This window comes from Bufo bufo, chromosome 2, assembly GCF_905171765.1.
Source record: "Bufo bufo chromosome 2, aBufBuf1.1, whole genome shotgun sequence".
Classification (NCBI taxonomy): Eukaryota; Metazoa; Chordata; class Amphibia; order Anura; family Bufonidae; genus Bufo; species Bufo bufo.
The window spans coordinates 406,151,007-406,173,868 of record NC_053390.1 but is presented as its reverse complement, the minus strand read 5'-3'; positions in this window follow the sequence as shown (position 1 = coordinate 406,173,868).

Genomic DNA, 22,862 nt, shown 5'->3' with positions numbered 1-22,862 from the left:
TGTTTCACACTTGTTTGTTATGTATATAATTCCACATGTGTTAATTCATAGTTTTGATGCCTTCATAGTCATAAAAATAAAGAAAACTCTTTGACTGAGAAGGTGTGTCCAAACTTTTGGTCTGTACTGTATATATTTTTTTATTTTATCGATTGCAGCGTGAGGGAGATCCGATTGGCCTCTCTAGTAGTGGCCCATGACAGCCCGAGAAGGAGTCTAAGATATCATTGAGCCTTCTCCATAGGGCAAGAGTGAAGGCATAGAATTAGGTCTGGAGGGACCTTGGCTGGTACAGGTGAGATTATTATTATTATTTTTTTTTAGTTCTCAGCAGGGATGTTGTAAGGCCTCCAATGGTGCGAAATTAAGGTGGGGTCCTGTAGTAGGGTGTAGTACGGGGAGACTTCGGATGGTATGGACCACGCTGGGCCAAGCGACACTAGTCTAGCTGTGTAGGAAGCTGTGGCTTGGTGACACTGAGGGAGTCTGCAGGCAGAGGCCGTCTTGTCAATTCCCGCACGATTTGCCAGGCTCAGTGCCCACAGTGCAGACCGAATAGGCTCCTGTGGGGTCAGAAGGGCCTCTTGTGTGGCGGTCTGGGGTACTGTGGGTGTTTGGAGGGAGCGGTCTAAGTGGGCAGTTCGCGATCTGGAGTCTGGTGATGGGGTGCTGCTATGCCAAGACACCACCTCTATTCAACGGTAAGCCCGGTGGAGTCACAGTCTATTACGGGGAGGATGTGCGTTCCTCTGGAGTCAGTCAGGGGATCAAGGCCTTAGGTGTTAACAAAGGCTCTGATAGGCCAAACTCCTCTGAGGTAGTGGGTGATCTACAATAGCCGCTGGATCGTCTTTCACTCCTGTGGCGCACCCTCGGCTTTACTAGCTTCCCTTTACTTAAGCAAGGTCGGTCAGGGGAGAGCAGACCCACAGGGATTTGGTGTTCAATAGGTAAGTGGGCTCTTACCGGTATTATGGGTCCGGGGCACTTGCTACTGCTGTCGGGTAGCAGCTGCACGGAGCTGGAGGGGTTCCCTCTAATGCACCTTACCGGCTTCAGTCAGGATCCGGACTTGATGAAGCGTGATCTGTGATGTAATTTCGCTGAACGTTGGCGAATTCGAATGTCCGCTGGTCCCTTGAATGCTTATGAGGCGTCAGGCGGCCGAGGGATGGCGTGGGTGCCGCCGCTCGGCTCTAAAATTTAGCCTGGTGCCATGTGTGAAACCGTAGGCTGCAACAGCCGGCTGTGGCAAAGGTCAGCAAAAGTTGTATCCTTCTGCTCCAGGTGTTGTTCTGAGCCGAGTGGTGGTATTTTTGGGCTCGAAGATCTAATTTTGGCGAGGTTATAGATGTTTAGACACAGGCTGTAATAGCAGTATTTAAAGTTTGTATGTGACAGTTACAAATGCAACAAAGGCCGCAAATGTATTATCTTGTCCAAAATGGGTGTTTTTTTTAAAACCAGAATATAACAGCAGTATCCAAAGCTTGTAATGGACAGTCAGAAATGCAGCAAAGGCAGCAAATGTTTTATCTTGCCCAAAATGTTTTTTTTTTTTTATACCAGAATATAACAGCAGTATATGATGCTACTATTTGACTGTGTTAAATGCAGAAAAGGCCCCAGATGTAAGGTCTTGCATAAAATTAGTGTTTTTTTAAAACCAGAATATAACAGCAGTATTTAAAGTTTGTATTTGACTGTCACCAATGCAACAAAGGCCACAAATGTATTATGTTGCGCAAAATGGGTGTTTTTTTAATGCCAGAATAGAACAGCAGTATCTAACGCTTGTATTGGACTGTCAGAAATGCAACAAAGGCCGCAAATGTATTATCTTGCCCAAAATGGGTGTTTTTTTTAAAACCAAAATATAACAGCAGTTTCTAACGCTAGTATTTGACTGTGACAACTGCAGCAAAGGCCCCAGATGTACAGTACTTAAAAACATTTGTGTTTTTTCAAACCCAGAATATAATAGCAGTATTTAAAGTTTGTATGTGACTGTACCAAATGCAACAAAGGCCGCAAATGTATTATCTTGCCCAAAATGAGTGTTTTTTTTTTAAAACAGAATATAACAGCAGTATCCAAAGCTTGTATTGGACTGTCAGAAATGTAGCAAAGTCCACAAATGTATTATGTTGCGCAAAATGGGTGTTTTTTTTTTAAACCAGACTATAACAGCAGTATCCAAAGCTTGTATTGGACTGTTAGAATTGTAGCAAAGGCCGCAAATGTATTATCTTGCCCAAAATGGGTGTTTTTTAAAACCAGAATATAACAGCAGTATCTAATGCTAGTATTTGACCATGACAAATGCAGCAAAGACCCCAGATGTAGGGTAATGCAAAATATTTGTGTTTTTTTAAACCCAGAATATAATAGCAGTATTTAAAGTTTGTATGCGACTGCCCTAAATGCAACAAAGGCCGCAAATGTATTATCTTGCCCAAAATGGGTGTTTTTTTAAAACCAGAATATAACAGCAGTTTCTTACGTTAGTATTTGACTGTGACAACTGCAGCAAAGGCCCCAGATGTAGGGTATTTCAAAACATTTGTGTTTTTTCAAACCCAGAATATAATAGCAGTATTTAAAGTTTGTGTGTGACTTTCACAAATGCAACAAAGGCTGCAAATGTATTATCTTGCCCAAAATTGGTGTTTTTTTTAAACCAGAAAATAACTACAGTATCAAACGCTAGTATTGGACTGTCAGATATGCAGCAAAGGCAACAAATATATTATCTTGCCCAAAATTGGTGTTTTTATTAAAAGAGAATATAATATAAGTATCTAACGCTAGTATTTGACTGTGACAAATGCAGAAAAGGCCCCAGATGTAGGGTCTTGCAAAAAATTTGTGTTTTTTTTAAACCCAGAATATAACAGCTGTATTTGAAGTTTGTATTTGACTGTAACTAGGGATGAGCGAACCCGAACTGTATAGTTCGGGTTCGTACCGAATTTTGGGGTGTCCGTGACACGGACCCGAACCCGAACATTTTCGTAAAAGTCCGGGTTCGGGTTCGGTGTTCGGCGCTTTCTTGGCGCTTTTTGAAAGGCTGCAAAGCAGCCAATCAACAAGCATCATACTACTTGGCCCAAGAGGCCATCACAGCCATGCCTACTATTGGCATGGCTGTGATTGGCCAGTGCACCATGTGACCCAGCCTCTATTTAAGCTGGAGTCACGTAGCGCCGCACGTAACTCTGCTATGATCAGTATAGGGAGAGGTTGCAGCTGCGACGTTAGGGCGAGATTAGGCAGATTAACTCCTCCAAAAGACTTCATTCTGTGATCGATCTGCAGCTGTGGATCATTGAAGTGCTATTATTGACTTGCTCACTTTTTTGAGGCTGCCCAGAGCGTTTTTAGATCACTTTTTTTCTGGGGTGATCGGCGGCCATTTTGTGACTTGTGGTGCGCCAGCACGAGCTATCACCAAGTGTATTTAACCATCGATAGTGTGGTTATTTTGTGCTATATCCTACATCAGCTGCAGGCTGAGCCTGTGTCACCGAAGTGCATTTAACCATCAACAGTCTGGTTATTTTTTGGCCATATACTACATCAGCTGCAGGCTAAGCCAGTTTCACCCAAGTGCATTTAACCATCAACAGTCTGATTATTTTTTGGCCATATACTACATCAGCTGCAGGCTGAGCCTGTGTCACCGAAGTGCATTTAACCATCAACAGTCTGGTTATTTTCTGGCCATATATTACATCAGGGGCAAGTTGAGCCTGTCACCCAGCGCCTAAAAAATAGACCTGACATTTCTATTCAACCAAATCTGCACAGTTTTAGCTGGTCAAGTTATTTGTAGTGACCGTCAAAGCAGACTTTTTGTTCTGGGTTGAAAAAGCATTCCCAAATTTGCCATTCTGAAAATAACTAGTTTGTGGTATTTCAGGCCTACTTGAAATCTATCCCAAAAAGAAAATCTTACATTGAAGTTATTGATAGTATCATTCAGAAAAACCTAAGACACACGCTAGCGTGATGATAGAAGTGTCATTCTGTGATTAAACCTATAACTGTCACACAGTTCGAAAAAAAAAACAGGTCTCACATCTCTATTCAACCAAATCTGTACTGTTTTAGCTGGTCAAGTTATTTGTAGTGACCGTCAAAGCAGACTTTTTGTTCTGGGTTGAAAAAGCATTCCCAAATTTGCCATTCTGAAAATAACTAGTTTGTGGTATTTCAGGCCTACTTGAAATCTATCCCAAAAAGAAAATCTTACATTGAAGTTATTGATAGTATCATTCAGAAAAACCTAAGACACACGCTAGCGTGATGATAGAAGTGTCATTCTGTGATTAAACCTATAACTGTCACACAGCGCAAAAAAAAAACAGGTCTCACATCTCTATTCAACCAAATCTGCACAGTTTTAGCTGGTCAAGTTATTTGTAGTGACCGTAAAAGCAGACTTTTTGTTCTGGGTTGAAAAAGCTTTCCCAAATTTGCCATTCTCAAAATTGTGGTGAACGGGAACAATGAGGAAAACATCTAATAAGGGACGCGGACGTGGACATGGTCGTGGTGGTGTTAGTGGACCCTCTGGTGCTGGGAGAGGACGTGGCCGTTCTGCCACAGCCACACGTCCTAGTGAACCAACTACCTCAGGTCCCAGTAGCCAGCAGAATTTACAGCGATATTTGGTGGGGCCCAATGCCGTTCTAAGGATGGTAAGGCCTGAGCAGGTACAGGCATTAGTCAATTGGGTGGCCGACAGTGGATCCAGCACGTTCACATTATCTCCCACCCAGTCTTCTGCAGAAAGCGCACAGATGGCGCATGAAAACCAAGCCCATCGGTCTGTCACATCACCCCCATGCATATCAGGGAAACTGTCTGAGCCTCAAGTTATGCAGCAGTCTCTTATGCTGTTTGAAGACTCTGCTGTCAGGGTTTCCCAAGGGCATCCACCTAGCCCTTCCCCAGGGGTGGAAGAGATAAAATGCACTAACGCACAACCACTTATTTTTCCTGATGATGAGGACATGGGAATACCACCTCAGCACGTCTCTGATGATGACGAAACACAGGTGCCAACTGCTGCGTCTTTCTGCAGTGTGCAGACTGAACAGGAGGTCAGGGATCAAGACTGGGTGGAAGATGATGCAGGGGACGATGAGGTCCTAGACCCCACATGGAATGAAGGTCGTGCCACTGACTTTCACAGTTCGGAGGAAGAGGCAGTGGTGAGACCGAGCCAACAGCGTAGCAAAAGAGGGAGCAGTGGGCAAAATCAGAACACCCGCCGCCAAGAGACTCCGCCTGCTACTGACCGCCGCCATCTGGGACCAAGCACCCCAAAGGCAGCTTCAAGGAGTTCCCTGGCATGGCACTTCTTCAAACAATGTGCTGACGACAAGACCCGAGTGGTTTGCACGCTGTGCCATCAGAGCCTGAAGCGAGGCATTAACGTTCTGAACCTTAGCACAACCTGCATGACCAGGCACCTGCATGCAAAGCATGAACTGCAGTGGAGTAAACACCTTAAAAACAAGGAAGTCACTCAGGCTCCCCCTGCTACCTCTTCTGCTGCTGCCGCCTCGGCCTCTTCTGCTGCTGCCGCCTCGGCCTCTTCTGCTGCTGCTGCCGCCTCCTCGGCCTCTTCCTCCGCCTCTGGAGGAACGTTGGCACCTGCCGCCCAGCAAACATGGGATGTACCACCAACACCACCACCTGCGTCACCAAGCATCTCAACCATGTCACACGGCAGCGTTCAGCTCTCCATCTCACAAACATTTGAGAGAAAGCGTAAATTCTCAGCTAGCCACCCTCGATCCCTGGCCCTGAATGCCAGCATTTCTAAACTACTGGCCTATGAAATGCTGTCATTTAGGCTGATGGACACACACAGCTTCAAACAGCTCATGTCACTTGCTGTCCCACAGTATGTTGTTCCCAGCCGCCACTACTTCTCTAAGAGAGCCGTGCCTTCCCTGCACAAACAAGTGTCCGATAAAATCAACTGTGCACTGCGCAACGCCATCTGTGGCAAGGTCCACCTAACCACAGATACGTGGACCAGTAAGCACGGCCAGGGACGCTATATCTCCCTAACTGCACACTGGGTAAATGTAGTGGCTGCTGGGCCCCAGGCGGAGAGCTATTTGGCGCACGTCCTTCCGCCGCCAAGGATCACAGGGCAACATTCTTTGCCTCCTGTCTCCTCCTCCTCCTACTCAGCTTCCTCCTCCTCTTCTTCCACCTGCTCATCCAGTCAGCCACACACCTTCACCACCAACTTAAGCACAGCACGGGGTAAACGTCAGCAGGCCATTCTGAAACTCATATGTTTGGGGGACAGGCCCCACACCGCACAGGAGTTGTGGCGGGGTATAGAACAACAGACCGACGAGTGGTTGCTGCCGGTGAGCCTCAAGCCCGGCCTGGTGGTGTGCGATAATGGGCGAAATCTCGTTGCAGCTCTGGGACTAGACGGTTTGACGCACATCCCTTGCCTGGCGCATGTGCTGAATATGGTGGTGCAGAAGTTCATTCGCAACTACCCCGACATGTCAGAGCTGCTGCATAAAGTGCGGGCCGTCTGTTCGCGCTTCCGGCGTTCACACCCTGCCGCTGCTCGCCTGTCTGCGCTACAGCGTAACTTCGGCCTTCGGGCTCACCGCCTCATATGCGACGTGCCCACCAGGTGGAACTCCACCTTGCATATGCTGGACAGACTGTGCGAGCAGCAGCAGGCCATAGTGGAGTTTCAGCTGCAGCACGCACGGGTCAGTCGCACTGCGGATCAGACACACTTCACCACCAATGACTGGGCCTCCATGCGAGACCTGTGTGCCCTGTTGCGCTGTTTCGAGTACTCCACCAACATGGCCAGTGGCGATGACGCCGTTATCAGCGTTACAATACCACTTCTATGTCTCCTTGAGAAAACACTTAGGGCGATGATGGAAGAGGAGGTGGCCCAGGAGGAAGAGGAGGAAGAGGGGTCATTTTTAGCACTTTCAGGCCAGTCTCTTCAAAGTGACTCAGAGGGAGGTTTTTTGCAACACCAGAGGCCAGGTACAAATGTGGCCAGACAGGGCCCACTACTAGAGGACGAGGAGGACGAGGATGAGGAGGAGGTGGAGGAGGATGAGGATGAAGCATGTTCACAGTGGGGTGGCACCCAAAGCAGCTCGGGCCCATCACTGGTGCGTGGCTGGGGGGAAACACAGGACGATGACGATACGCCTCCCACAGAGGACAGCTTGTCCTTACCTCTGGGCAGCCTGGCACACATGAGCGACTACATGCTGCAGTGCCTGCGCAACGACAGCAGAGTTGCCCACATTTTAACGTGTGCAGACTACTGGGTTGCCACCCTGCTGGATCCCCGGTACAAAGACAATGTGCCCACCTTACTTCCTACACTGGAGCGTGATAGGAAGATGCGCGAGTACAAGCGCACGTTGGTAGACGCGCTACTGAGAGCATTCCCAAATGTCACAGGGGAACCAGTCGAAGCCCAAGGCGAAGGCAGAGGAGGAGCAAGAGGTCGCCAACGCAGCTGTGTCACGGCCAGCTCCTCTGAGGGCAGGGTTAGCATGGCAGAGATGTGGAAAAGTTTTGTCACCACGCCACAGCTAACTGCACCACCTCCTGATACGGAACGTGTTAGCAGGAGGCAACATTTCACTAACATCGTGGAACAGTACCTGTGCACATTCCTCCATGTACTGACTGATGGTTCGGCCCCATTCAACTTCTGGGTCTCCAAATTGTCCACGTGGCCAGAGCTAGCCTTTTATGCCTTGGAGGTGCTGGCCTGCCCGGCGGCCAGCGTTTTGTCTGAACGTGTATTCAGCACGGCAGGGGGCGTCATTACAGACAAACGCAGCCGCCTGTCTACAGCCTATGTGGACAAGCTGACGTTCATAAAAATTAACCAGGCATGGATCCCACAGGACCTGTCCATCCCTTGTGCAGATTAGATATTAACTACCTCCCCTTAACAATATATTATTCTACTCCAGGGCACTTCCTCATTCAATACTATTTTTAATTTCATTTTACCATTATATTGTGGGGCAACCCAAAGTTGAATGAACCTCTCCTCTGTCTGGGTGCCGGGGCCTAAATGTGTGACAGTGGCCTGTTCCAGTGGTGGGTGACGTGAAGCCTGATTCTCTGCTATGACATTAAGACAGATTCTGTGCTGACATAAGGCCAGATTCTCTGTTACGGGACCTCTCTCCTCTGCCTGGGTGCCTGGGCCTAAATGTGTGACAGTGGCCTGTTCCAGTGGTGGGTGACGTGATGCCTGATTCTCTGCTATGACATGAAGACAGATTCTGTGCTGACATAAGGCCAGATTCTCTGTTACAGGACCTCTCTCCTCTGTCTGGGTGCCGGGGCCTAAATGTGTGACAGTGGCCTGTTCCAGTGGTGGGTGACGTGAAGCTTGATTCTCTGCTATGACATGAAGACAGATTCTGCGCTGACATAAGGCCAGATTCTCTGTTACGGGACCGCTCTCCTCTGTCTGGGTGCCGGGGCCTAAATATGTGACAGTGGCCTGTTCCAGTGGTGGGTGACGTGAAGCCTGATTCTCTGCTATGACATGAATACAGATTCTGCGCTGACATAAGGCCAGATTCTCTGTTACGGGACCTCTCTCCTCTGCCTGGGTGCCTGGGCCTAAATGTGTGACAGTGGCCTGTTCCAGTGGTGGCTGACGTGAAGCCTGATTCTCTGCTATGACATGAAGACAGATTCTGTGCTGACATAAGGCCAGATTCTCTGTTACGGGACCGCTCTCCTCTGTCTGGGTGCCGGAGCTTAAATGTGTGACAGTGGCCTGTTCCAGTGGTGGGTGACATGAAGCCTGATTCTCTGCTATGACATGAATACAGATTCTGCGCTGACATAAGGCCAGATTCTCTGTTACGGGACCTCTATCCTCTGCCTGGGTGCCTGGGACTAAATGTGTGACAGTGGCCTGTTCCAGTGGTGGGTGACGTGAAGCCTGATTCTCTGCTATGACATGAATACAGATTCTGCGCTGACATAAGGCCAGATTCTCTGTTACGGGACCTCTCTCCTCTGCCTGGGTCTAAATGTGTGACAGTGGCCTGTTCCAGTGGTGGGTGACGTGAAGCCTGATTCTCTGCTATGACATTAAGACAGATTCTGTGCTGACATAAGGCCAGATTCTCTGTTACGGGACCTCTCTCCTCTGCCTGGGTGCCTGGGCCTAAATGTGTGACAGTGGCCTGTTCCAGTGGTGGGTGACGTGATGCCTGATTCTCTGCTATGACATGAAGACAGATTCTGTGCTGACATAAGGCCAGATTCTCTGTTACAGGACCTCTCTCCTCTGTCTGGGTGCCGGGGCCTAAATGTGTGACAGTGGCCTGTTCCAGTGGTGGGTGACGTGAAGCTTGATTCTCTGCTATGACATGAAGACTGATTCTGCGCTGACATAAGGCCAGATTCTCTGTTACGGGACCTCTCTCCTCTGCCTGGGTGCCTGGGCCTAAATGTGTGACAGTGGCCTGTTCCAGTGGTGGGTGACGTGAAGCCTGATTCTCTGCTATGACATTAAGACAGATTCTGTGCTGACATAAGGCCAGATTCTCTGTTAAGGGACCTCTCTCCTCTGCCTGGGTGCCTGGGCCTAAATGTGTGACAGTGGCCTGTTCCAGTGGTGGGTGACGTGATGCCTGATTCTCTGCTATGACATGAAGACAGATTCTGTGCTGACATAAGGCCAGATTCTCTGTTACAGGACCTCTCTCCTCTGTCTGGGTGCCGGGGCCTAAATGTGTGACAGTGGCCTGTTCCAGTGGTGGGTGACGTGAAGCTTGATTCTCTGCTATGACATGAAGACTGATTCTGCTCTGACATAAGGCCATATTCTCTGTTACGGGACCTCTCTCCTCTGCCTGGGTGCCTGGGCCTAAATGTGTGACAGTGGCCTGTTCCAGTGGTGGGTGACGTGATGCCTGATTCTCTGCTATGACATAAAGTCAGATTCTGCACTGACATAAGGCCAGATTCTCTGTTACGGGACCTCTCTCCTCTGCCTGGGTGCCTGGGCCTAAATGTGTGACAGTGGCCTGTTCCAGTGGTGGGTGACGTGAAGCCTGATTCTCTGCTATGACATTAAGACAGATTCTGTGCTGACATAAGGCCAGATTCTCTGTTAAGGGACCTCTCTCCTCTGCCTGGGTGCCTGGGCCTAAATGTGTGACAGTGGCCTGTTCCAGTGGTGGGTGACGTGATGCCTGATTCTCTGCTATGACATGAAGACAGATTCTGTGCTGACATAGGGCCAGATTCTCTGTTACAGGACCTCTCTCCTCTGTCTGGGTGTCGGATCCTAAATGTGTGACAGTGGCCTGTTCCAGTGGTGGGTGACGTGAAGCTTGAGTCTCTGCTATGACATGAAGACAGATTCTGCGCTGACATAAGGCCAGATTCTCTGTTACGGGACCGCTCTCCTCTGTCTGGGTGCCGGGGCCTAAATGTGTGACAGTGGCCTGTTCCAGTGGTGGGTGACGTGAAGCCTGATTCTCTGCTATGACATGAAGACTGATTCTGCGCTGACATGAAGCCAGATTCTCTGCTATGGCATAAAGAGACTGATTCTCTGCTGACATGAAGCCAGATTCTTTGCTATGGCATGAAGAGACTGATTCTCTGCTGACGTGAAGCCAGATTCTCTGCTATGGGACCTCTGTCCAATTGATATTGGTTCATTTTTATTTTTTTAATTTTTATTTTAATTCATTTCCCTATCCACATTTGTTTGCAGGGGATTTACCTAGATGTTGCTGCCTTTTGCAGCCCTCTAGCTCTTTCCTGGGCTGTTTTACAGCCTTTTTAGTGCCCAAAAGTTCGGGTCCCCATTGACTTCAATGGGGTTCGGGTTCGGGACGAAGTTCGGGTCGGGTTCGGATCCCGAACCCGAACATTTCCGGGAAGTTCGGCCGAACTTCTCGAACCCGAACATCCAGGTGTTCGCTCAACTCTAACTGTAACAAATGCAACAAAGGCCACAAATGCATTATCTTGAGCAAAATGGGTGCTTTTTTAATACCAGAATATAACAGCAGGACCTAACACTTAGAAAAAAATAAGGGGTTGGGTCAGCACAACCTGCTGCAGGTGCACATCACTATGGCGAAATACATATACAAACGGAAAATGCAAATGTGATCGCACACTACATCCAGCACTCTGCCCTCCATGCTGGATGAGACATTGGTTTATATTTTGGCCAAAGCATAGTAAGCCACTCACCGCGTCAAGGCTGTCTCATGAGTGGTCCCTAACTCTTGTTCCTACCTGTTCATGGGCCATGACAGCCACATAAAATCCAGGGAATGCAGGTCAGCATGCAAGCCAAGTACTAGGACCTAACACTTGTATTTCACTGTGACAAATGCAGCAAAGGCCGCATTTGTATTATCTTGCTCAAAATTAGCATTTTTTTAATACCAGAATATAACAGCAGTATCTAACGATTGTATTTTACTGTGACAATTGCAACAAAGGGTGCAAAAGTATTGTCTTGCCCAAAATGGGTGTTTTTTTAAAACCAGAATGTAAGAGCATTATCTAACATTAGTATTTGACTGTGACAAATGCAGCAAAGGCCTGTCATGGTCTTACCTGCTTGCTGCTCTCCTTCGTTTGACATGTGCTGGCGGCCATCTTGGTTTCTGGGTTTCTTGTAGCCTTCCACCCTGCGGCTCCTCCTTCCCCTGGGAGGAGCTGGATGCCTAGCTCATATATATAGGAGGTCTGTGGCTTCAGTTCCTTGCTTGGTCCTCTTGTGTTCACATGCTTCTAAGACTGCTGCTGCTTCTGGTTCCTGATCCTGGCTTCGTCTGACTACCCTTCTGGTTCCTGATCCTGGCTTCGACTGACTACCCTGCTGGTTCCTGATCCTGGTTTCGTCTGACTACCCTGCTGGTTCCTGATCCTGGCTTCGTCTGACTACCCTGCTGGTTCCTGATCCTGGCTTCGTCTGACTACCCTTCTGGTTCCTGACCTCTGGCTTCGCAAAGACTCTGCTCGGTTTCACCATCCGTTTGGACTTTTGCTTTACAGCTTTATATTCAATAAAGCCTTCTTATTTTCACTTATCTCTTGTTGTACGTCTGGTTCATGGTTCCGTGACATTAGGACCAAGCCATGAATTCTGACGGTACAGGGCCATCCTCGCTACCCACGCTGGTTGCCAGACTTGATCAGCAGGATCACCTGTTGGGTCGGTTCGCTGTGGCGTTGCAAACCCTGCTTGAACGCACGGCTCATTTCGCTCCCGTTGCCGATGGGTCGGTTGTCGCTCCTGGGCTCGCTCCTACTGCCGCTCCGGTTGTTGCGCCAGAGTCTACCCCGACACCTGTTGTTGCGCCTGCGGTGTTTCGGGGTATGACCGGTTCTGCCCCTCTTCCACAGCGCTTTGGGGGAGAGCCAACTCAGTGCCGAGGTTTCCTTAACCAGGTGGGCATTTATTTCGAGTTGCTGCCACATGCCTTTCCTACTGAGAGATCAAAGGTGGGCTTCTTGATCTCGCTGCTCTCGGACAAGGCCTTGGCCTGGGCCAGCCCTTTATGGGAGAACAACAATCCGGTGGTTGCCGAGTTTTTCCGGTTTTGTTGCTTCTCTTCGGAAGGTATTCGATGTGCCGGCTCGTGCTGCCTCTGCTGCGAAGCTCCTTATGTCCATCAGACAGGGTTCACGATCCGTAGCTGAATACGCCATTGAGTTTCGTACCCTGGCAGCAGAGGTGGGCTGGAATAATGAGGCTCTGGTCGCTGCTTTCTCTCATGGTCTCTCGGATGCCTTGAAGGATGAGGTTGCAGCTAAGGACCTACCAGTTGAGCTCGAGTCTCTTATTTCTTTCCTGATTTTGATTGACACCAGACTCAGGGAGAGACCTTCCTTTAAGGAGAACCTGCGGAGGTCTTCTAACAGATTGGTGCCTACGTTTGCTGTCCCACCCGTGCCTCCCTCTCCTCCCACGCCTCCTGGGGATGACTTGTCTGGGGGTGAACCCATGCAGCTGGGGTTTGCTCGCCTGTCCGAGGGGGAGAGGGCACTCCGGAGACGTGAGGGCCGATGCATGTACTGTGGTCTCGGTGGGCATTTTCGGTTGGCATGTCCGAACCGTCCGGGAAACGCTCGTACCCTGAGATCCTGTCGGGGGCAGATCTTGGGTGGAGTCTCCTCGTCCCCGGTTTCCCGTGTTGACAAACCACTGATCACTGTTGTCCTCTCCTGGGTCGGGGGCTCGGTGACGACCCAGGCGTTGGTGGACTCTGGTGCTGGTGGTTTGTTCATTGATAGTGTGTTCGCTGCCGCCAATTCCATTCCTCTGCAGGCTCGAGGTTCCCCACTGGCTCTTGAGGCGATAGACGGCAGACCCCTTCTGCCGCCACACATGACTCATGAGACCCTTCCAGTGGGGATAGCCATTAGTGCCGTTCACAGAGAGTCGGTCTGCCTCCAGGTTATTTCGTCTCCACACTACTCGGTGGTCTTGGGGTACCCCTGGCTCCAAAAGCATAATCCAACTTTCGATTGGAGATCGGTCGAGATCCTCTCGTGGTCACCGCAGTGTGGGGCTAGTTGCATCCATGGGTCTGTCAAGTTGCTGTGTACTTCCTCGGACTCTCTGTTGCCTCCTGAATATGAGGAAAACCGGGATGTATTCGATAAGGTGCGCGCGGTTGCCCTACCTCCGCACCGCCCATATGATTGTGCCATAGAGTTACAATCTGGTGCCGTTCCTCCTCGTGGCAAAGTCTATCCACTGTCGGTAGCGGAGAATGAGGCCATGGAGGAGTACGTGAGGGAGGCGCTTTCACGCGGACACATTCGCAAATCTTCGTCCCCGGCAGGGGCTGGATTTTTCTTTGTGAAAAAGAAGGGCGGTGAGTTGAGGCCTTGCATCGATTACAGGGGTCTCAATCGCATCACGATCAAGAACGCTTACCCGATACCCTTGATTTCCGAGCTGTTCGATCGCCTTAAAGGGGCCACGGTCTTTACCAAACTCGACCTGAGGGCGGCATATAACCTGGTAAGGATCAAGGCGGGCGATGAGTGGAAGACCGCGTTTAACACCAGGACCGGTCATTACGAATCCTTGGTTATGCCCTTTGGGTTGTGCAATGCGCCCGCAGTCTTTCAGGAATTCATCAACAATGTTTTCCGTGACCTGTTGCAGCAGTGTGTGGTAGTCTATTTGGATGACATCTTGGTATATTCTGAATCCATGGAGGCCCACATTCTGGATGTCAGACGAGTGTTGCAACGGTTACGAGAGAACAAGCTGTTCGGTAAGCTTGAGAAATGCGAATTTCACCGATCCCAGGTAACCTTCTTAGGTTACATCATTTCCGCTGAGGGGTTCTCCATGGATCCTGAGAAGGTTTCGGCTGTCTTACAGTGGCCCCAGCCCAGTGGTCTTCGTTCCCTGCAGCGCTTTTTGGGCTTCGCCAATTATTATCGGAAGTTCATCAGGGACTTTTCCATGCTGGCCAAGCCTCTCACGGATCTGACCAGGAAGGGCAGTAATTCCCAGGTCTGGCCGCTCGAGGCCATCCGAGCTTTTGAGGCCCTAAAGTCCGCCTTTGTGTCGGCTCCGATTCTGTCGCATCCCAACCCTGGGTTGCCCTTTGTCCTCGAGGTGGACGCGTCTGAGACGGGAGTAGGCGCCCTTCTGTCTCAGCGTAGAACACCAGAGGGTCCTCTGCTTCCTTGTGGGTTTTACTCCCGGAAACTGTCTTCCGCGGAGTGCAACTATCAGATTGGTGACAGGGAGTTATTGGCCATCGTGCAGGCCCTTAAAGAATGGAGGCACTTGCTCGAGGGTTCGGTGGTTCCGGTTCTCATCCTGACGGACCACAAGAATCTGACCTACCTTTCTGAGGCCAAGAGATTGACACCACGTCAGGCCAGATGGGCTCTGTTCTTGTCACGTTTTAATTACGTGGTCTCCTACCTACCCGGTTCCAAGAACATCAGGGCGGATGCCTTATCACGGCAGTACTCCGAGCTGTCCAGGGAGGAGTCGATTCCGACTTCGGTCATACCTCCGAATCAGATCCTGGCCGCCATTCGCACCAGCCTGACCTCTCCCCTGGGTGAGCAGATTTTGGCGGCTCAATCTGGTGCTCCCTCTGGGAGACCCAACGGCAGATGTTTTGTGCCTGAGGAGTTGCGCATTCGGTTGTTGCGAACCTACCATAACTCCAAGACCGCGGGGCATCCTGGAAAGAATCAGCTGTCCTGGGCTGTTTCACGTCTGTTCTGGTGGCCTTCCCTACGTTCCGACATCGCCGCATATGTAGCGGCATGCTCCGTTTGTGCCCAGAGTAAGTCCCCTCGGCACCTTCCGTTGGGCCTTCTGCAACCCATAGCCACCGGGGAGCGTCCATGGTCACACCTGGGGATGGATTTCATTGTGGACCTCCCTGCATCCCGAGGCCATACGGTCATTCTCATGATTGTGGATCGGTTTTCCAAAATGTGCCACTGTGTTCCTCTCAAGAAGTTACCCTCTGCACAAGAGTTGGCCACGATTTTTGCCAGGGAGGTCTTCCGGTTGCACGGTTTGCCTAAGGAGATTGTGTCGGATCGGGGGAGTCAGTTTGTGTCCAGGTTCTGGCGCGCCTTTTGCTCCCAGTTGGGGATTCATCTCTCCTTCTCCTCGGCCTACCACCCTCAGTCCAATGGGGCCGCAGAACGATCCAATCAGGCCTTGGAGCAATTCCTTCGTTGCTATGTCTCCGATCACCAAGACAATTGGGTTGACCTCCTGCCTTGGGCTGAGTTTGCCAGGAACACGGCGGTGAACTCTTCCTCTGGGACGTCTCCCTTCATGGCCAATTATGGGTTCCAACCTGCCGTGTTACCGGAGGTATTCTCTCCCCAGGATATTCCGGCTGTGGAGGATCACCTTTCCGTCCTACGTGCTTCTTGGGTACAGATCCAGAAGTCCCTTGAGGTCTCTGTGCATCGCCAGAGACTCCAGGCTGATCGCAGACGAGCGCCTGCTCCTTCCTACCAGGTCGGAGACCGTGTATGGTTGTCCACCCGCAACCTCAACCTTCGAGTGCCCACTCCCAAGCTGGCGCCTCGCTTTGTTGGTCCCTTCCGAGTGCTTCGCAGGGTAAACCCGGTAGCCTATGCCCTTGCGCTTCCTCCTGGCATGCGGATCTCCAACGTGTTTCATGTCTCCCTGTTGAAGCCACTGGTGTGTAATCGTTTCACTTCCTCGGTTCCTCGGCCTCGTCCGGTCCAAGTGGGCAATCGTGAGGAATATGAGGTGAGCAATATCCTGGACTCACGCCTGGTCCGCGGTCGGTTGCAGTTTTTGGTCCATTGGCGTGGTTATGGTCCAGAGGAGCGTTCCTGGGTTCCCTCCGCAGATGTCCATGCTCCTGCCTTGCTCCGAGCCTTCCACGCACGCTTCCCTCAGAAACCGTTTTGTGCTCCGCGGAGGAGGGGCCCTTGAGGGGGAGGTACTGTCATGGTCTTACCTGCTTGCTGCTCTCCTTCATTTGACATGTGCTGGCGGCCATCTTGGTTTCTGGGTTTCTTGTAGCCTTCCACCCTGCGGCTCCTCCTTCCCCTGGGAGGAGCTGGATGCCTAGCTCATATATATAGGAGGTCTGTGGCTTCAGTTCCTTGCTTGGTCCTCTTGTGTTCACATGCTTCTAAGACTGCTGCTGCTTCTGGTTCCTGATCCTGGCTTCGTCTGACTACCCTTCTGGTTCCTGATCCTGGCTTCGTCTGACTACCCTGCTGGTTCCTGATCCTGGTTTCGTCTGACTACCCTGCTGGTTCCTGATCCTGGCTTCGTCTGACTACCCTGCTGGTTCCTGATCCTGGCTTCGTCTGACTACCCTTCTGGTTCCTGACCTCTGGCTTCGCAAAGACTCTGCTCGGTTTCACCATCCGTTTGGACTTTTGCTTTACAGCTTTATTTTCAATAAAGCCTTCTTATTTTCACTTATCTTTTGTTGTACGTCTGGTTCATGGTTCCGTTAAAAGGCCCCAGATGTAGGGTCTTGCATAAAATTTGTGTTTTTTTGAAACCAGAATATAACAGCAGTATTTAAAGTTTGTATTTGACTGTCACCAATGCAACAAAGGCCACAAATGTATTATGTTGCGCAAGATGGGTGTTTTTTTAATACCAGAATATAACAGCAGTATCTAACGCTAGTAATTGACTGTGACAAATGCAGCAAAGGCCCCAGATGTAGGGTAATGCAAAAAATTTGTGTTTTTTTAAACCCAGAATATAATAGCAGTATTTAAAGTTTGTATGCGACTGCCCTAAATGCAACAAAGGCCGCAAATGTATTATCTTGCCTAAAATGGGTGTTTTTTTAAAACCAGAATATAACAGCAGTTTCTAACGCTAGTATTTGACTGTGACAACTGCAGCAAAGGCCCCAGATGTAGGGTATTTCAAAACATTTGTGTTTTTTCAAACCCAGAATATAATAGCAGTATTTAAAGTTTGTGTGTGACTATCACAAATGCAGCAAAGGCCCCAGATGTAGGGTCTTGCATAAAATTTGTGTTTTTTTAAAACCAGAATATAACAGCAGTATTTAAAGTTTGTATTTGACTGTCACCAATGCAACAAAGGCCACAAATGTATTATGTTGCGCAAGATGGGTGTTTTTTTAATACCAGAATATAACAGCAGTATCTAACGCTAGTATTTGACTGTGCCAACTGCAGCAAATGCCCCAGATGTACAGTACTTCAAAACATTTGTGTTTTTTCAAACCCAGAATAAAATAGCAGTATTTAAAGTTTGTATGTGACTGTCCCAAATGCATCAAAGGCCGCAAATGTATTATCTTGCCCAAAATAGGTGTTTTTTTTTTAAACCAGAATATAACAGCAGTATCCAAAGCTTGTATTGGACTGTCAGAAATGCAGCAAAGGCCGCAAATGTTTTATCTTGCCCAAAATGGGTGTTTTTTTAATACCAGAATAGAACAGCAGTATATGACGCTAGTATTTGACTGTGACAAATGCAGCTAAGGCCACAGATGTAGGGTCTTACATAAAATTGGTGTTTTTTTTAAACCCAGAATATAAGTTTGTATTTGACTGTCACAAATGCAACAAAGGCCGCAAATGTAGGGTACTTTTAGGTATTAAAGGGGTCGAAGAAGCCTTAAACAATGATCCAGATATGGGGCCAGACCAAAAGAATTTTATTTTGGAATGTGTAGAATTTTGTCTCACCCATAATTATTTTTTATATAAAGATACTTTTTATCTCCAGCACTCTGGTGTGGCGATGGGGGCGAAATTCGCCCCAAGCCTCGCCAATCTTTTCATGACTATGTGGGAGAGGGAGAATATTGATCAGATCCTCAAAAAAGATCTAGGAAGAGGACAGCTTTTTATGTGGCGAAGATATATAGACGACTGCCTCCTCATCTGGGTAGGTGAGAAGGAGGGTCTGGACAGTTTTTTAGCGGACATTAATGTTAACAGCTTCAATTTGAAATTTACTCACCATATCAGTGCCACCTCTGTAGACTTTCTCGATTTGGTCATTTTTGTGGAGGGTGGTAGACTTAAAACCAAGACCTTTTTCAAAACAGTAGATGTCAATACATATATTGAACTCAATAGCTGCCACCATCCATCTTGGCTTAAAAACATACCCAAAAGCCAATTCCAACGTATCTCTAAAAATTGTAGCAAATTAGAGGATTACAGGGAACAGGGGCAGATGGTCAAACATAGATTTTCAGAAAAAGGTTATGAAAAAGGTTTTTTAGATCATTGTAAAGATGAAATAGAATTAAAACGCATTGAGAATAAGCCACAGACCAATAAAAAGGTGATGAAAAAAGATTTTAGATATACATTTCTGACCCAGTACAACAGTAAAATAGGCAGCATTAAAAATATGATCCAAAAAAATTGGCATATTCTTCAAAATGACCCTGTACTCAGTAAAGATTTACCGGTCAGGCCCCCTGTAGTATTCAAAAGAGCAGATAATCTCTCCAACAAACTAGTCCGTAGTGCTAGTCTTGCTACTAACAAAAAACGCACCAGTACTAAAAAGGGCAGGTTCACATGGTGCGGTTTTTGCCTACCCTGCAAAAACCGCATCCTAAAACAACGAGAAAGATGTGTAGACCAGATTATATCTAAAACTACAAAAGAGACCATTTTCAAAATCAAAGGTCAATTTTCTTGTAATAATGTTGGAGTGATTTACCTTTTGGAGTGCCCCTGTGGCCTCCAATATGTAGGCAGGACTACACGGAGCCTTAAGACTCGAGTGCAGGAGCACATTCGTAACATTAAAAAAGGTCTTGAGACCCACAGTGTCTCGTTACATTTCAAGATTCACCATGAGAAAAATCCGAAGGGCCTCCGTTTTACTGGTTTGGAACTAGTACATACCCGTATCCGTGGAGGGGACTTCATTGCCATAATAAATAAAAAAGAGGTTGAGTGGATGTTCCGTTTGGGCACCATTCAGCCACAAGGGCTTAACATTGAATGTGATATCAATGCCTGCTTATTTTAAAATTTATTCGCCGTTAGCTGTTCTGTCCTGTCCCAGTCTTTTTATTCACATATGTTTTTATTCATTTTTGTAGTTTTACTCTGCATGTATTTGTTTTTACTTGTATTTAGGAAGTGCAACTGACGTGGTGCAGGGGAGGCTCCCTGTCTATTTAAAACACAGCAGTATTCTATTACCAATCAACGCCCCAGACGAAGCATCACCGCGAAACCCGGGTCGGGCATTACTCCAGATATTTTATATGTTTTATAGTTGTACTTTCTGCTAGTATTAAATAGTTTTTACCTGACCTTTGGTGCGCACCTACTTCTCTTGCAACTTCATCCTTGAGAGCTTTTAACATCGATGTTGGCTGCTATCCAGGTTTTTGAGCTATCTATGAAAAATTCCACAAGATCTAATACACGCACCTGACAAGTGAAGCTCTGTGAGTATAATCTGTTTGCAGGCAGATCAAGTGCTGTGATATAATACACTATAGTTCTCTTTTTCCAGCAGAGTTCTACTTTTCCAGCAGAGTTCTACTGTGATACGAATAATATTTCTACACGCTTTGACAAATCAGGAATCTTGTGAGTATAACCTATTCACATGGTGCGTCTGATACTTGGAACCTGCTACACCATAATGCGTTTTTTTCCATTACCTACAGGTTTCCATACACACGTTGGATTATAAGGTTGGCAAGTGATCCCACTAGTTGAAGATTTTATAAGTGAACTTTTGTACACAAAGAAGATTCCTCTCTTGCAGCGCAATCTTTTTTTACATATTTTCCGCAAATGTAGGGTATTGCAAAAATGGGTGTTATCTTGCCCACAATCAATGGTTTTTAAAACCAGAATATAATAGCAGTATGTGCCCCTTGTATTGGACTGTCAGAAATGCAGCAAAGGCCTCAAATGTAGGGTCTTGCAAAAAATGGGTGTTTTTTTAATACCAGAATATAAAAGCAGTATGTGACGCTTGTATTGGACTGTCAGAAATCCAGCAAAGGCCGCAAATTTATTATCTTGCCCAAAATGTGTGTTTTTAAAAAAAAAACCATTATATAATTGCAAAATTTAAAGCTTTTATTTCACTGTGACAAATGCAGCAAAGGCCCCAGATGTAGGGTATTTAAAAAAAAATGGTGTTTTTTAAAACCCAGAATATAATTACGGTATTTAAAGCTTGTATTTCACTGTCAGAAATGCAGCAAAGGCTGCAAATGTAGGGTCTTGCCAAAAATGGGTGTTTTTTTTAAAGACCCCAGATGTAGGGTATTGCAAAAATTTATGTTTTTTTTTAAACCCAGAATATAACAGCAGTATCTATCACTTGTATTGGACTGCCAGAAATTCAGCAAAGGCCGCAAATTTTTTATCTTGGCCAAAATATGTGTTTTTTTAAACCCAGAATATAACAGCAGTATCTAACACTTATATTGGACTGCCAAAAATTCAGCAAAGGCCGCAAATTTATTATCTTGCCAAAAATGGGTGTTTTTTTTTAAACCCAGTATATAATTGCAGTATTTAAAGCTTATATTTCACTGTCAGAAATGCAGCAAATGCCCCAAATGTAGGGTATTGCAAAAATTTGCATTTTTTTAAACTCAGAATATAACAGCAGTATCTAACACTTGTATTTGACTGCCAGAAATGCAGCAAGGGCCACAAATTATTATCTTGCCCAAAATAGGTGTTTTTTTTAAACCCATTATATAATTGCAGCAAAGGCCCCAGATGTAGGGTCTTGCCAAAAATGGGTGTTTTTTTAAACCCAGAATATAATTGCAGTAGTTAAAGATTGTATTTCACTGTGACAAATGCAGCAAAGGCCCCAGATGTAGGGTATTGCCAAAAATGGGTGTTTTTTAAACCCAGAATATAACTGCAGTATTTAAAGTTTGGATTTGGCTGTCACAAATGCAACAAATGCCCCAGATATAGGGTCTTGCAAAAATGTGTGTTTTTTTTAATACCAGAATATAACAGCAATATATAACGCTTGTATTTCACTGTGACAAATGCAGCAAAGAACCCAGATGTAGGGTTCTTGCAAAAATTGGTGTTTTTTAAAAACCAAAATATAACAGCAGTATCTAACGCTAGTATTGGAATGTCAGAAATGCAGCAAAGGCCGCAAGTGTATTATCTTGCCCAAAATGGGTGTTTTATTAAAACCAGAATATAACAGCAGTATCTAACGCTAGTATTTGACTGACAAATGCAGCAAAGGCCCCAGATGTAGGGTATAGCAAAACATTTGTGTTTTTTTAAAACCACAATATAACAGCAGTATTTACTGCTTGTATTGGACTGTCAGAATTGCAGCAAAGGCCGCAAATGTATTATCTTGCCCAAAATTGGTGTTTTTTTAAAACAAGAATATAACAGAAGAATCTAACGCTAGTATTTGACTGTGACAAATGCAGCAAAGGCCACAGATGTAGTGTATTTTTAAACTCAGAATATAATAGCAGTATTTAAAAATTTTATGTGACTGTCACAAATGCAAAAAATTCAGCAAATGTATTATCTTGTCCAAAATGGGTGTTTTTTTAAAACCAAAATATAAAAGCAGTACCTTACGCTTGTATTGAACTGTCAGAAATGCAGAAAAGGCTGCAAATGTGTTATCTTGCCCAAAATGGGTGTTTTTTTTTAAAGGCCCCAGATGTAGGGTCTTTATCCCAGAATATAATAGCAGTATTTAAAGTTTGTATGTGACTGTCACAAGTGCAACAAAGGCCGCAAATGTATTATTTTGCCCAAAATGGGTGTTTTTTTAATACCAAAATATAACAGTATGTGACGCTTGTATTGGACTGTCAGAAACGCAGCAAAAGCCGCAAATTTATTATCTTGCCGAAAATGTGTGTTTTTTTAAAACCCAATATATAATTGCAGTGTTTAAAGCTTGTATTTCACTGACGGAAATGCAGCAAAGGCCCTAAATGTAGGGTCTTGCCAAAAATGGGTGTTTTTTTTAAACCCAGTATATAACAGCAGTATCTAACACTTGTATTAGACTGCAAGAAATTCAGCAAAGTCTGCAAATTTATTATCTTGCCCTAAATGGGTGTTTTTTTAAACCCAGAATATAACAGCAGTATCTAACACTTTTATTGTACTGCCAGAAATGCAGCAAAGGCCGCAAATTTATTATCTTGCACAAAATGGGCGTTTGTTTTAAACTCAGTATATAATTTCAGTATTTAAAGCTTGTATTTCACTGCCAGAAATACCTGAAATGCACCAGATGTAAAGTCTTGCCAAAATTAGGTGTTTTTTTTACACCCATA